This window comes from Heterocephalus glaber, unplaced genomic scaffold (genome assembly GCF_053883595.1).
Source record: "Heterocephalus glaber isolate CG9 unplaced genomic scaffold, H.glaber_assembly_v1.0 deba00001463, whole genome shotgun sequence".
Lineage (NCBI taxonomy): Eukaryota > Metazoa > Chordata > Mammalia > Rodentia > Bathyergidae > Heterocephalus > Heterocephalus glaber.
This window is the reverse complement of record NW_028258310.1, coordinates 13,156,198-13,170,935: the sequence shown is the minus strand read 5'-3', so window position 1 is coordinate 13,170,935 and position 14,738 is coordinate 13,156,198. Positions and strand designations below refer to the sequence as shown.

The 14,738-nt window shown below is 36.6% G+C and overlaps 1 pseudogene; it reads right to left on the bottom strand.

The window, feature by feature from the left end:
* Positions 1–7,074: 7,074 nt before the first annotated feature.
* Positions 7,075–8,510, bottom strand: LOC101705194 (KRR1 small subunit processome component homolog; annotated as a pseudogene).
* Between the last annotated feature and the right edge of the window lie 6,228 nt (positions 8,511–14,738).

The window sequence follows — 14,738 nt, the reverse complement described above, 5'->3', positions numbered from 1 at the left end:
AAAGAGGATAGCTACTCCTGCTTTTTTGGGGGTTCCTGTCGCATGGAGTATTGTTTTGCACACTTTAACTTTCAGTCTATGAGTTTCCTTTTGAATTAAGTGTGTTTCTTGTATGCAGCATATTGTTGGATTTTGCTTCTTGACCCATTCTGTCAGCCTATTTCTTTTGATTGGTGAGTTGAGACCATTATCATCGATGGTCATAACTGACACATATTGACTTGTCATTGCCATGACTTTTTCTTTTTGTTGGCTTCTCCCCCTTTACATTTAATTTCTTGTCATGCCAGATGGGTTCATTCTGCTTTGCTTCCTGGGGTTGTGATCCTCAATGTCTGTTCCTAGTATGTTGTATGAAATTTTTTGGAGTGCTGGTTTGGTATTCACAAAGTTCCTAAGGTGTTCCTTGTCATGAAAGTATCTTATTTCTCCATCAATTTTGAAAGATAGTTTTGCAGGGTACATCAATCTGGGTTGGAGGCTGTTTTCTTTTAGGGCTTGGAATATGTCACTCCAAGCTCTTCTTGCCTTGATGGTTTGTGTTGAGAAGTCTGCTCTGATTTTGATAGGCTTTCCTTTGTATGTGATTTGTTTCTTTTCTCTAACTGCTTGTAGAACTTTGTTCTTCTGTTGAGTTTCTGGAATCTTAACAATGATATGCCTATGTGTAGATTTTTTTTGATCAAGGCTATTTGGAGTCCTATATGCCTCACTTATCTGTATGTCAAGTTCTTTTCCCCTGCTTGGGAAGTTTTCTGCCATTACTTTTGTGAAGAGTTTTTTTATGTCATCTGCACTCTCTCCTGTTTCTTCATTGACTCCACTCAGTCTTATGTTATTCTTCTTTGCATCATCGAGCAGCTGCTGGATTGATTTCTTGTGCTCCCTTATAATTTTGAAGCAATTTTTCTTTTCCTGGTCATTAATTGCAATCTTATCTTCTATATCTGAAATTCTGTCCTCACATTGGCTCATTCTGCTATGTAGGCTTTCAGTGGAGCTTTTAATCTCCTGGAAATCTGTTTGCATCTGTTTTATGGATTCCACTTGTTTCCTATGTTGAGATTCCATCATGTTCCTCAGGTCATCTCTAGATTTATTAATCATGTCTTGCAATAGGAGCACAATCTCTCCTGTTATCTGAGAAATTATTTCTGATTTCATTTTTTCCAGATCCCCTTTTGTTGCCAGTTCAGTGGGTCCAGGTGGTTGAGTATCAGAGTGTTCCATCTCATTTCCCTTTGGGGTTGCTGTAGGTGATCTGGAAGTCTGGTTTTGAGATTTATTTACGTGTTTTCTCATTTTGACTGGGTGGCCGGTGGGGGGGGGGGGCGCTGTTGGCACTCACAGGGCTCTCCTCCTCTGAACTGGGAGAGGTGGGCCGGGAGCGGCAGTAGGTATGGTGGTCCAGAAGCCCCTTCTTCTTGGCCGGGAGTGGTGGGAGCGTTGATGGCCGTGAAGCCCCTTCCTCTGGACCAGGAGCAGTGCTACAGTGGCTCAGAAGCCCCTACCCCTGGGCCAGGAGCAGTGGGATGGATGGCAGCCTGGAAGCCCCTTCCTCTGGGCCAGGAGTGGTGGGACAGAACATGGCCCAAAAGCCCTTTCCTCTGGGCCAGGAGCGGCAGAAGTGATGGTGGCCAGGAAGCCCCTTCCTCTGGACCAGGAACAGTGGGATGGCAGCCCAAAAGCCCTTTCCTCTGGCCTAGGAGTGGTGGGTATAGTCAGTATTCTTATCTGCTGTGCCCCCAGGATCTTTTCTCTTGTTAATAAGCAAAAAATAATGCTGTCAGCCAAACAGAGAAGAAAGTGAGCCCAGTGAAAAAATAAAGACTCCATTCTGCTCCTAAAGGCTCTTTATAGTCATTGCATACCACATACTTTGAGGCTAGAAGTTGACAGGTAACTTCAGTGGCAAGAAACGGAGAATTAATTTGCTTAGTCTGGACAGGGAGTGAGAACCTAGGCTGTGGAAACAGTTCAGCTGCAAAATCAAGACATAATGTTGTACAAAAATCCTTTCACCCCTGAGTCCTTGGTCTCTGATTCCTCACCTTTGAGATTGAGGAGTTTCAAAGAGCAGCTGAGCTCCATCAAAGCAGGGATTGCTGAATGTACAGTATCTGCAGCAGTGCCTGACACAGAGTCAATACAGAATAAATACTTACTAAATAAAACACCCCTTAAAAAACAAAAATCAAATGTTGCTAAACTAGGAAAGTTACTTTACTAAAGAGACTCTGCTGTATGAGAATATCCAAGAAGCTACAATTTAAGACCCTTCAAGCAACCCTTTACACAGTGGTATCTCTCTGATGCCAAGCTCATGCTGCATGCTGATCTTACAAGTGAAAGATACCTAGGCCAGAGTTGAGTCAGCTCATCTCAGAATGATAGCCTTCTGAGATCTTCATTCTCTCAATCCTTATCACAGCTGCTCCACTGAAGGACCAAGGAAGGGTATCTGAAGGAAGCGTGATTATTTGGGAGGTAGCAATAGTGCCAGCCTAGCACTTCACAGTTGAGGAAGCACCTCTTCATTTCATTTGATACCGACAGGAGTTCTGTGATGATAACAAGTAGTAGATAGCTTATCCAGTGCAAGTTGTTAAATGGAAAACTTAGAAATGGAATCTGCTTGACCCAAGTGAATTCACTGGTAAGTGGAACAGCCACATATTGAAGCTGGGACTTTCAATTCCGAGGTCCAATCATTCTGTATGTAGCAAGAGACCATGGGTCCCCATCTATTCCCAAAACATTCTCAAAGATCCCATGTCCTGTGCAGAAGAGTTATTAGCAAGAATTTGTATTCATTGCTACTAGTTTTACAGGTTACCATATTCTTAGCACATCACATAAGTTAACACATTTAATCGCTATAGCATGATTATGAGGCAGACATTATTTGCATTCCCATATTAGTGATGAATGAGGCACACAGATACTAGAGTAACCCACCCAATTTTAGCTATTAAGAGACCCTACAGATAGTCAAGGTATCATTAAGTTTTCTCTTTTTCCTAGTACCAAGAGATACAGAACTGGTGGGAGGACAAGGTTAGAAAGTGCCCTTCTGTCTTCACCTCACCAGAATATGACTGGAGAGTCCAAAGAGCTCTGCCTGTGGTTGGGGGTGGAAATCTGCCAACATTTATTATTTTAGGCTTGCAGCTGTCAGCACCAAGGGAATATTTTCCCTTGCCTCCAGGAGAAAATGTATCATGGAGCTCTTTATTTGCACCACCTGTACTCTTCCATTCTGCATTTTTATCATTTTGCAGAGCTAAGAAAGGGGCTGCTCTGGTATTGTCAGAACCATATCTGTCCCTAGTTTCTGTCATGGAGGGTTAGATAGCAGAGGGAGGGCAAGGAGGAGGTAGGATCTTTAGCACCTCAGCCAGATTCAGACCCACGCAAGGTTTTCCTCCAAAGTTCTGAACACTAGATTAGTTCATCCACTCATTCAAAATAATGCTCCTAGTATGTGTCAAGTGCTGTCTTAGTCATTCAATTTATTAATCAAATTTAAAATATCATCGATCATGTATGAATATCAAGCCCTAAGGTAAATATTAGTCATGTTAAAAAATAATGTTTATTGAAAATTTACTGACGTTCTAAGCGACTACATTTAGTAACTTATGTACTCTTCACAACTCTTGAAGTTGCAACTACTCCTGTTCCTGTTTTATAGATTATGAAAGAGATGGTAGAGAGCCAAGATACCACAAATGTTAACTGGAAGAGCCTGGATATTAAAATAACTAAAATTGAGTCCCAGACTTAGTGGAGGCTCAATCATTATAACTTATTTGCCCCTTACAACCACTGTGAGATACATAGTAGCATTACTTGCATAGTGGATCATTGTCTGCTTAATTTCTGCAATTTCAATTTTAAGTGCTTCATTGGCAAACTACATGTTAAATACACTTTTCATAAGTATGACCCCTAATTGGCAGCACAATTTTTCAACAGATAGTCAATAAAACATGGACCTTTTTCCCATGCTCAGGTTTACATAAACCATGTTCAGTATTCTTTTTTTTAAGGTCTTTTATGTTGGTTTAATACTACAAAACTATATATATATATATATATATATATATATATATATATATATATTTGCACGCATATATTCTGGTAATTTTTCCTTCCTAAATTAGGACTATAACATAGAAGTTAAAACTATAGCTATTATGCAAGGTCCCGAGTTCGATCCCCAGTACCAAAACAAAAAAACAAAACAACAAAAAACTGGAGCTATTAGAACAATATACCAACTTCCTACTTCAATGTCCAGTTCTACCACTGTGACCTTTAGCAACCTCTGTACAATATAATGTGCATGAAAGTACCATCTCAGAGAAATGGTGAAATAACCACTTTCCCTTTGAAAATCTAGGTAATTAGTACCACCAATACAGTAAGAAAAAAATATTCCTGGGGTTTTAGCTTTTAATCTTTGAAGCTGTATATGAGATGAACTCTGAACTTCTGGGGTAAACTCGCAAGATTAAAACTCTAGTGTCAATGATGAGAATGCCTCAGCTCAAAACAAAAGCACGTGACAATTTGGTATTTATAAAATGTGAAATTAATCACTCATTTACTTTATATGACTTAACATCTTTCAGACTGATCCTGTCATTTATTTTCTATTCAAAAAACTTGATTTATGAAATTTACTTTCATGTAAATTTTGGCTTATTTGAAAGCATTCCACTTTTTGCACTAATACTGAATAAATGATAGGATTTTTGATTAAAGCAACTTAATAACCACCCGTTCTTTTATTATGAAGTCTGATAAGGTAAAGAAGATAAAAGCTTTTATTTAACAAATCTCCATCTCTAATTACGGCAAGCACTAGAATAAAAACTTCCTTCATGGTGTTTTAAATACTGTTTGTAGTTCAATAAACATCAGACTTATAAACTATGCTGGGCATACCAGTGGTACATGAGATTTTAGCTGGTGCACGGATGTACATTTGTTTCTATAGAATACTGAACACCTTTGAATTTGGGGATATAACTGCCAAGAAGAGTTAGGATAGCAAGTTTATGTTACTTCAGAAATGCTCACAAGTGCCCAGAGAGCCAGCTGCCTGATGGGTTCTATTATAGCCATCGAATACCAACTGATATAGATACCAACTGATATTACACTGTCAGTGTAATAAAAGAAAGCAAAAAGCCTAATGGCAATTATGGAATTTATTTCTTTCAAATGTTCTGAATGTCCAAATCTAAAACCTCAGTGAGAGGCACTGATAACTTACTGACACATTGGAATGAAGACAAAAGCTATTCTTTACCACTGACTCACCATAAATACATTCTTGGGAATAATTTTCAGGAAAATATTTTAACTGTTCACAGTGATTACTTCTAATATTTATATTTTTAAATAGGAATTTAATTGTGAATTTAATGTTAAATATATTATCTGCAAATTATACATGTAAAATTATTTTTCATTATAGTAGTGGTATAATTTCCTTTGCATTAAGTTTATATATAAAGTTAATGTAAAATATATTTTTAAAAATACAAAATAGTACAAAAAATTTTAAATTAACCTTCGAAAATCACTGCAATAAAGCCAAATCAAATGAATGATTATAGGACTGGGAATGAGGCAGGAGGAATGCTGTATGTTCAAGACCAGCCTGAACTACATAGCAAGACCTTGTCTCAAAAAACACTAATTACAAAAACTTGGTTTTTAAAAATATAATGAAAATCTGGACTAATATCTAAAATTTTTATTCTCCCCAATTTTACAGTTAATCCATAGCAAGAAAAAGTCAAACGTATGTATATAAATCTTACATTGCTTCATTAAGTACTATTGAATTATGCCACCACATTACAAGAAACAATGTCTAAGAGGATATTCTATGTTTATTTCACAGGTTACTACTCTACTGTGTATCCGAGCTGGCCCATATATTCACGTAATAGATACACATCTCTCTTTCTTATTGTTAATCCACCAATTATACTACTGTCTATTATAATTACCCTTTGGGTAAAGCATAAATAACCTAATTTAGTTCTTTTGGAATAATGCACTGGAGAGGGAACTTATTAACCCATTTATGCCAAAACTGAAATTTAATTTTTGCATGAAATTCATGCTGCTAACAAAAGTTCAAGGAACAAGAATTGGAAAACATTTCATTATATTCTGTTGTTATGGGCATTCTAAAAATGAATTAGGAGGCAATTAAGAGTTAATATGTGGGCTTTTAAAAAAAACAGTAACATCTGGTTGTATTTCTAATTTCTTTTTTAAAATGTCAGAATAAAATATGTTGCTGCATTAAAGCCTTACTCAAAAGAAAAACTGTTCAACTTCCTAACTCTACAGGAGAAACTCATCTTTACATTGCACTTTTCTATGAACAAGCATTGTTTTTAGGTTGCCACGGCTGGATTTTCAGTAAGTGACCTAGTTTCTGTGTTTTACCTTCCCAATCTAGAAAGAAAGCTAGATACAGATATAGGTCAGAGGTGAAAAACCTATGATACATGTGCTACAGCAGGCTGTTTATCACTGAACGCTCTTAAAAGGTTCGCCATCACTGATACAGGTGATTCTAATTCCAGAGTCCTTCATTAGTTTAGTTTCAATTCTTAGGTACCTCATTTTTCCTGCTGTCTTGCTATTTGATATATTACTACTGACCACTTTTACCTAGACTAAGAATAAAATTGTAACAAAGAGATTTCTTATGAGCTGTTTAATCTTGTAATGAAAGACAAAATGGTAAGAAGGGATAAGCCAAAATATTCACTTATCTTTAGAGAAGGAGAGATAAAGCACTGAAAATTTTGCATTTATGTTTCTTAAAACCAAATGCTGGGGTAGCATAAAGACTAACCAACAGCTCAGACATTCTTTGGATTAAATGCATAATTACAATGGTCACATGCACATCCTAAAATTAAAAAGTAAAAAGTTATTCCTAAAATCATGTGTCAGTAAAACTTGCCTGGAACTGGTTATACAATATACATGACATGTATACCATTTTGTAGCACAAAATTTCTCAGAACACACATGAAAAATAGAATAATTTATATTTATAAAAAAGTACTATTTTATGAACAAAACAACTGAAACTCAGAAAAAAGTGATCAGAATATTATAGGACAACTAATGCCCTGTTTCTCAAAATCCTTTACAAAAAGAGGTAGATTCATAAATTAACAGTTCAAGGTCTGGTATTTTAATGTTACTTTTTTTTCTTCTTTTGCTTTTCGTCTGCTTCCAGTTTAAGCTTAACTTCTTCAGCTGTAAGGGCTCCAAGTTTCTTATTCTTTGCTTTCTTAACCTTTTCCTTGATGGTAGCCACCTCAATTTTAGTTTCAGTAGAAGCTTCCTTAGGTTTTGCAACTGGCTTTTCTTTAGGTGGAATAAACGCTTTATTTCTTTCCTCTTGTCTCTTACTGAGAGCTTCTGCTTGTTTAGCCTTTATTGTTTCCATTTTCTGTCGCTTCTTCTGATTTGCCTTCAAAAAGTATTCATCACTAGCCAATTCTTTGTCAACCTGACTTTCTGGGTTTGGTGGTGGGAATGGTGTATACTCTTTCTTTACAGTTTTCTTCTTTGGTTCTTTGCATTTATTCACATTTTTGTGTTTGAACTGTGGCAAAAATCTTTCCCAACTTTGTGATCGTAATTCAGAATCTTTTGCCAACTCTTGTTTAATCATTAAGGTTTTGATATTATAAATTGGATGAATATTCTTCATGGTATCTAAAACTACTTTTCAAACCTTTTTTAAGCCACTAAAAGGTCCAATGGCTGAAACTGTGTTTCCCTAAACCATAATGTAACAGTATGTTAAGAGTTTCAATGCCTTCAGAGTAGATCCTTTGGGACCAATAAGTCGTTGTCTTCTTTTTACAAATCTTTCTTTATTTCTTACTAGAGAACCTATTTTCATGATGTCACACGCAACATCGTCCTGAAGAATTCGTACCGCATGTTCAAATGAAACACTTCTTGCTAACAGTTTTATCAGATCTCTGGCCCTGATGATGATGTATGGATCAAAAGTCTTCTTTGTAGTACAAACAGTCATGCTGCCCTCAATCAGGTCCAGGCTTGCATTAATGTGCTTAAAAATCAGCACACATAGGGCCGAGGATTTAGTTCAGTAGCACCGCGCCTGCCTTGCAAGAACACAGTCCTGTGTTTCAACATGTTCATTCAAAGCCTTCTGCACCAAAAGCCAACACTCTTTCAAGCAGGCCTCTCTATATTTAGGGAACAAAGTTGCAAAACTGCTCTCCTCCAAGAGTCCTCTGGGATTGTCCTCTTTAGAAAAAGCTGGTTCCTTCCAACCATCAGGAACAGTGAGGAGTTCTGATTCATCTCGGTTCTCTGGCTTCGGTTTCTGGCTGCGAAATTCATTTCTCTCAGGTGCTGCAGACGTCCCGTTCTTCGAGGTGGACGCCATTTTCCTCTTCAGTATTCTTTTAAAGGTTATTCCACTTTATTGAACATATGAGAAATGACTTAAGAGTGGATAGGTGACCTGCTCAGGCCCCAGACAAGTATCAAATCAGTTCATGGTCTTTCTACTAAACCCCACTTACACATCAACCTGAGAGAAAATGTCTTACCTTCGTAAGGTATCTCTACTTCCAAATCAACATATTATACCGCTTTGGGGAAGACAATTCTTCATTCTTAATTATAACGGAAATCTTTTTTTTCCCCCATTAAGTTTATTGGTACATTTTAGGTATAAAATACAGTTACATTCATCATTGGGATCTTGTACGATTACATGAGTCTCTTGGTTCTTATTTTTTTCCCCTTCCCCTGCCCTCCCTTCACCCCCTCCACCCTTCGTTATTTACAAAGACTTTTTTTCCGTTTCTTTTCTTTTCTCATATTTTTTCTTTTCCCTTATTTCCTTTCCCCTACCCCTCCCACTTCTTCTGCTCCTTTACACCTTTTCTTCCTAAAACACAATAACAATTATACATTTTTTAAGTTACAATATCAAGATCTAGGAGACATTACCACAGATTTTACAGAATTTAAAAGGATATAGAAAGCATATTGCAAAAATCATTTGTGAAATAAATTTGACAACTTCTAAGAAGTACCTTAGAAGACAAATTAATGAAACTAACTCTGGAGGAAATATAAAATTAGAATAGCACCTATTAAAGAAAGTATATTCCTAGCTTGAAAACCTACCTATATGACAACAGCAGGCTCATATACATTTTAACTGATAAGTTATATCAAACATTTAAAGCAGAAAAATGAAGGAACACTTCTCCCCTCATTTTAGGAAATCAACATTGTGCTAATACTAAAACTGGATAAAGGTAATAGAAGAAAAAAGTATGAACATAGATAGAAATTTGTTTAACAAAACAAACTACTGGAAGTCAGATCTGGCAGTATGAAGAAAGTGGTTTTATTATAGGGGTGGCAGTGTTGGTTCAGCATTGGAAGATCCACCCCCAAAAGTCATCATTTTAACAGAGGAAAGGAAAAAGCCATATGATCCTGTCACTAGTTGGAGAAAAAGTATTGGACTAAATTCTACAGCTGTTCATGGTAAAAGCTATCAGGAGACTAGAAGTAGAACAGAACCTTCTCAACAGATTAAAGACATGTACTTCATGCTTCCAGCAAAAATGCCTTATATGAATGGAGAAGATACAGTGCTTTCTCCCAAAGGTGGGGAACAAGGGCAGATATGTCATCTGTTCATTAAACTTTGAAACATAGGCCCAAATCAAAATAATCTATCAATAAAATGACACAGGATAGGACTGGCAAGGTAGAAGCAAAATCTTTATGTGTAGATGAACTTGTACCCCTAGGACTTGTATTTGAATTTAGCAGGATTAGAAAACACAAGGTATATATAAAAATTCAGGTCTATCTATATTTGCTATAAATGAGGAATTGGATATTGAAATGTAAAAGTTATGTGGGAATACAAAGGACCTAGAAAAGTAAAAAGAAAAAAAAAGTGTTGGAAGACATTTAGTACCTAATTTTAAGACTTCCTCTAAAGCTACAGTAATCAAGGCAGTGTTGGTGTGAGGAAAGACGTATAGATCATTTGAATAAAACAGAGAATCTAGAAATAGAACTACACATATATAGTCCACTGAGTTTTGAAAGATTATTTAACATTAACGTTTTATAGAATATAAACTCAATTCAAGAGCAGAGGAAAAGAAAGTGTTTTCAGCAAATGGCACTAGAACACCTGGTATCCGTATATAAAAGATTAAACTAAACCCTTTATTTCCCTACGTAAAGATAACTTGAAAGGATCTATGAACCTAAATATGAAGACTAAAACTATAAAACTTTAAGAAGAAATATAAGGGAAAATGTTTATGAATTTAGGGTAGGCAAGAACTTCCTATGATACAAAAAACATGATGTATAAAAGAAAAAAATTGATAAATGAGATTCCATCAAAATTTAGAACTTTAAATGACATCATCAAAATGAAAAGTAGTCCTTCAACAGACCATATTTATAATGCATATAACCTATGACCAGAATATACAAAGAACTCTTACAGCTCATTAATAGACAGCCCAATTAAAAAGTAGACACAAGAAGATGATAAATAGCCAGTACAGCACAAGGAAAGGTGTGCAAATCTAGAATCAGAAAAATACTAATCAGTACAATAACAAGATTGAATTATACACTCATTAGGGAGATGAAGTCAAAAGTTTTAAAAGTCTTGTCATGACTTTTTCTTTTTATTGAATTCTCCCCCTTTGTGTTTAATTTGTCACATCCAATGGATTCATTCTTCTGGGCTTCCCGGGGTTGTGATCCTCATTGTCTTTTCCTAGGATATTCTCTAAAGATTTTTGGAATGCTAGTTTGGTATTCATGAAGCTCCTAGGGTGCTCTTTGCCATGAAAGTATCTTATTTCTCCATCAATTTTGAAAGATAGTGTTGCAGAGTACATAAATCTGGGTTGGAGGCTGTTTTCCTTTAGGGCTTGAAATACATCACTCCAAGTCTTCTTGCCTTGAGGGTTTGTATTGAGAAGTCTGCTGTGATTCTGATGGGCTTTCCTTTGTATGTGATTTGTTTCTTTTCTCTAACTGCTTGTAGAATTTTTTCTTCTGTTGGGTTTCTGATATCCTAACTATTATATGCCTATGTGTAGATGATTTTTGACCACGGGTAGCTGGAGTCCTATATGCCTCACTTATGTGTATGTCAAGTTCTTTTCTCCTGCTTGGGAAGTTTTCTGCCATCACTTCTGTGAACAATTTTTTTATGTCATCTGCACTCTCTCCTGTTTCTTCATTGACTCCAATCAGTCTTATGTTATTCTTCTTTGCATTGTCTAGCAGCTGCTGGATTGATTTCTCATGGTCCCTTACCATTTTAAAGCAATTTTTCTTTTCCTGGTCACTAATTCCAATCTTATCTTCTATATCTGAAATTCTGTCCTCACATTGGTTCATTCTGCTGCGTAGACTTTCAATGGAGTGTTTAATCTCCTGGAAATCTGTTTGTATCTGTTTTATGGATTCCATTTGTTTCCTATGTTGGTATTCCATCATGTTCCTCAGCTCCTCTATTTTTTAATGTGTGTCTTCTCTAGATTTATTAATCGTGTCTTGCACTATGGGCATGGCACAATCTCTGCTGTTATCTGAGACATTATTCCTGATTTCATTTTTTCCAGATCCTGTTTTGTTGCCAGTTCAGGGAGTCCAGGTGGTTAAGTAGCAGAGTGTTCCATCTTGTTTCCCTTTGGGATTGCTGTAGGTGATCTGGAAGTCTAGTTTTGAGACTTGTTTACATGTCTTCTCATTTTCATGGGTAGGGGGGCTGCTGCTGGTGCCCATGCATCTCCCCTCCTCTGCCCTGGGAGTGGTGGAATGGCGTCCAGGGAGCCTCCTCCTGGGCACTGGGATTGGCTCACCTTCTCTGCCCTGGGAGTGATGGAATGGTGGCCAGGGAGCCTCATATGATGTAATTCTTAATATAATATAATGTAATTCTTATTATCATTCTTAAATATAATGTATTTCAGCATTTTCTGATCAATTTTTTTAAAATTGTCAAACCAAATCCTGTTTGGTTTCCTATGCAAATACTGACAAGTGAAGATTTCAGGTTTGTCTGGGGTGAGGTTCTGATGTTTTAAGTAATGTACTTTAAGTATAATAAAGGGGCCCTGGGTTTGTACATGATGTCCTTGCAAAGCAGAAGGAAATTAGTGTTTACTTGTGAGTAGGTTTCAAGATAGCAAGTTGTTGATTTTCAGAAAACTTCAGAAATGTGATCATCTGTTAAGATAGCACAGTAGGAAATACTCATAACCATCTCTTTGGACACCCTAAGTGAAGACAGAATTTTTGAATGCATGTACTTTTCCTCTGGGATGTGGCTGCCATTTTGAATGCAGAATAGGATAGGGAGAAACTCATTTTAGCTCTCTGGCCCTCAGTTTGCCCATTCTCAAAAAACCAGAAAACATAGAAAAATGTGTCTATAATCTTTTTGAGTGTCATAGGTCCAGGTCCCTTTGTGAATCTAATAAAATTTCTGGATGCTCTTCTCTGAAACAGACAAAAAATTTAGGTATCATAAGTTCCTAGACCCCCTGAAACCTAGTAATGGTTTCCTTAAATGCCTCTAGTTTCCAAGTTTAAAGACTCTAGTCCAATTTATTTATTTATTTATTTATTTATTTATTTATTTATTTAGGTACCAGGGATTGAACTCGAGACCTTGATATTTTTAAATTTAGTTTCACAACAGAACATATTATTTCTAACACTCATAAAGTTTTGGATTTCTGGCACACCTAGGTAGGCACTCATTCTTGTTTTTACTTCTAAGTGATGAAACAAGTTAGGTCAGAGTTCTAAAGGAAATAATTAGGATTGAGAGATATGTTCCAAGCCCTCCCCCCTCAAAAAAAAACCCGATTAGGTCCTTCAGAACTTTCTGTAAATATTGAACTTTGTGAGGGAATAATGATCCTTTCAGGGAGAAGAGCTGCTCTTCAAAGCTCAGAGCAGTTATAAGATTATTAACCTAATAACTTCTAGGAGTAAAATGCTCCTTGATTCAAAATTATTGTTGTGAGAGAGTATAATTTACTGCCAGCTTCTAACATTCCTTAAGCCTTTAATTTTTATGATCTTTGTTATAGACACAGTTATCTAGATTTTTTTCATTCAGTCAACTAATATTACTTGAGTAATTACTACATGAAAGAACTTGGGAAATACAATGATGAGTCACCACTCCTTAAATATGTTAAAAAGTTATAGTTTTAATTTGCTTTAATGACAATTCCAAAATTACAGACATCTTTGTGAGTACAATTTTGCTGTTATTTCGTTCAGTTCTTATTGCCGTATTTCCCTGTATATTTCGTGTACATACATATGTGTGTCTTAGTCAGTTTCCTGCTACTGTGACAAAATATGCAAGACTGCAACTTAAAGGAGGAAAGGTTTATATTGGTTTCAGTCACTGGTCTGCTGGCTCCAAGCCAGAAACATTAGTGAGAATGGGACGAGCAGAAGAAAAATGCTCAGCCTATACCAGCCAGGAAGAAAAGATAGGTGGCAGAGGAGCTGGGGACAAAAATACACTCTTCCAGGTTACACCACCAGTGACCCACCACTAACCATGGCTACTGAACCCATCAATGGATAAATCCACTGATGAGTATAGCACGTCCATGATCCCATGATCTTCCAAACATGTGAGACTTTTGGATATTTTGGGTCTAAACCCTAATGTATATATTCAAGTTGGTGTGTGAGTTTATGTTCCCTAAAAATTTATCTGTAGAAATGTGGGGAGGACTTAAGCTTGTATTCCTTCAGAGAGAAACAGCATTTCTCTTCCGGGTGTGCTACCTGTATATTATACTGGGAATGCTGCCAAGTTGATACCTCTTTTAATGTCATTTTGTGGTATTTTGAATGCTATAGACAATATAATTTGGCCACAAATACACATAAGGACCAATTTAGTTATGAAATCTCAGGGAAACATTTATGTATTTTATTTTTTTCTCTTTATTTAGTGCCATCTCACCATAAGAAATGGGCTGAGTTCTCATTCCCCCTTAGTTTGAAGCTAGAGCCCTTTAAGAACTCCAGGAGCAAAGATTTCATATCAGGTTCCTTGCTTTGGGAGGATGTAGGTTTTATCCCCTGTCCCTTGTACCAGCCTAAGAATAGAAGTTCCGTGTCATCATCTTTCTGGAGATGCCTTCTGGAATTATTTCATTTTTTATCTCTGCAGTTTAATCCTGTCATAATCTTGGTAGTTCATTTAAATTGTAATAGCATGGGAAGCAATGTATTTCCATGTGTACTTACATTTTCATTCACACCTCTAGAATGGTTACATTTCCTTTAAAAACTCTCATCTTAAAACCATAGCCAGAATTGACCTCCACAAGCACTTGAACTATTTTTGTCATAATGTATGCAGGAGCAATACCCAAATTATGCTTTAGACTACCACCAGCAGCAGCATGACCTTGCAGCTTATTAGAAATGCAAATCCATAAGTCCCACCTTGGACATAGTGAATCAGAATGTCTTCAGTGGGGGCCCAGAGATCTGCATTTTAATACATTCTCTAAGGCAAAGGAAGACCTATCTGATAGGCAGAGGGAAAGTTTGAGCAAAGGCTAAGACTTAGAAGAAATAATAGTATAGTATATGGG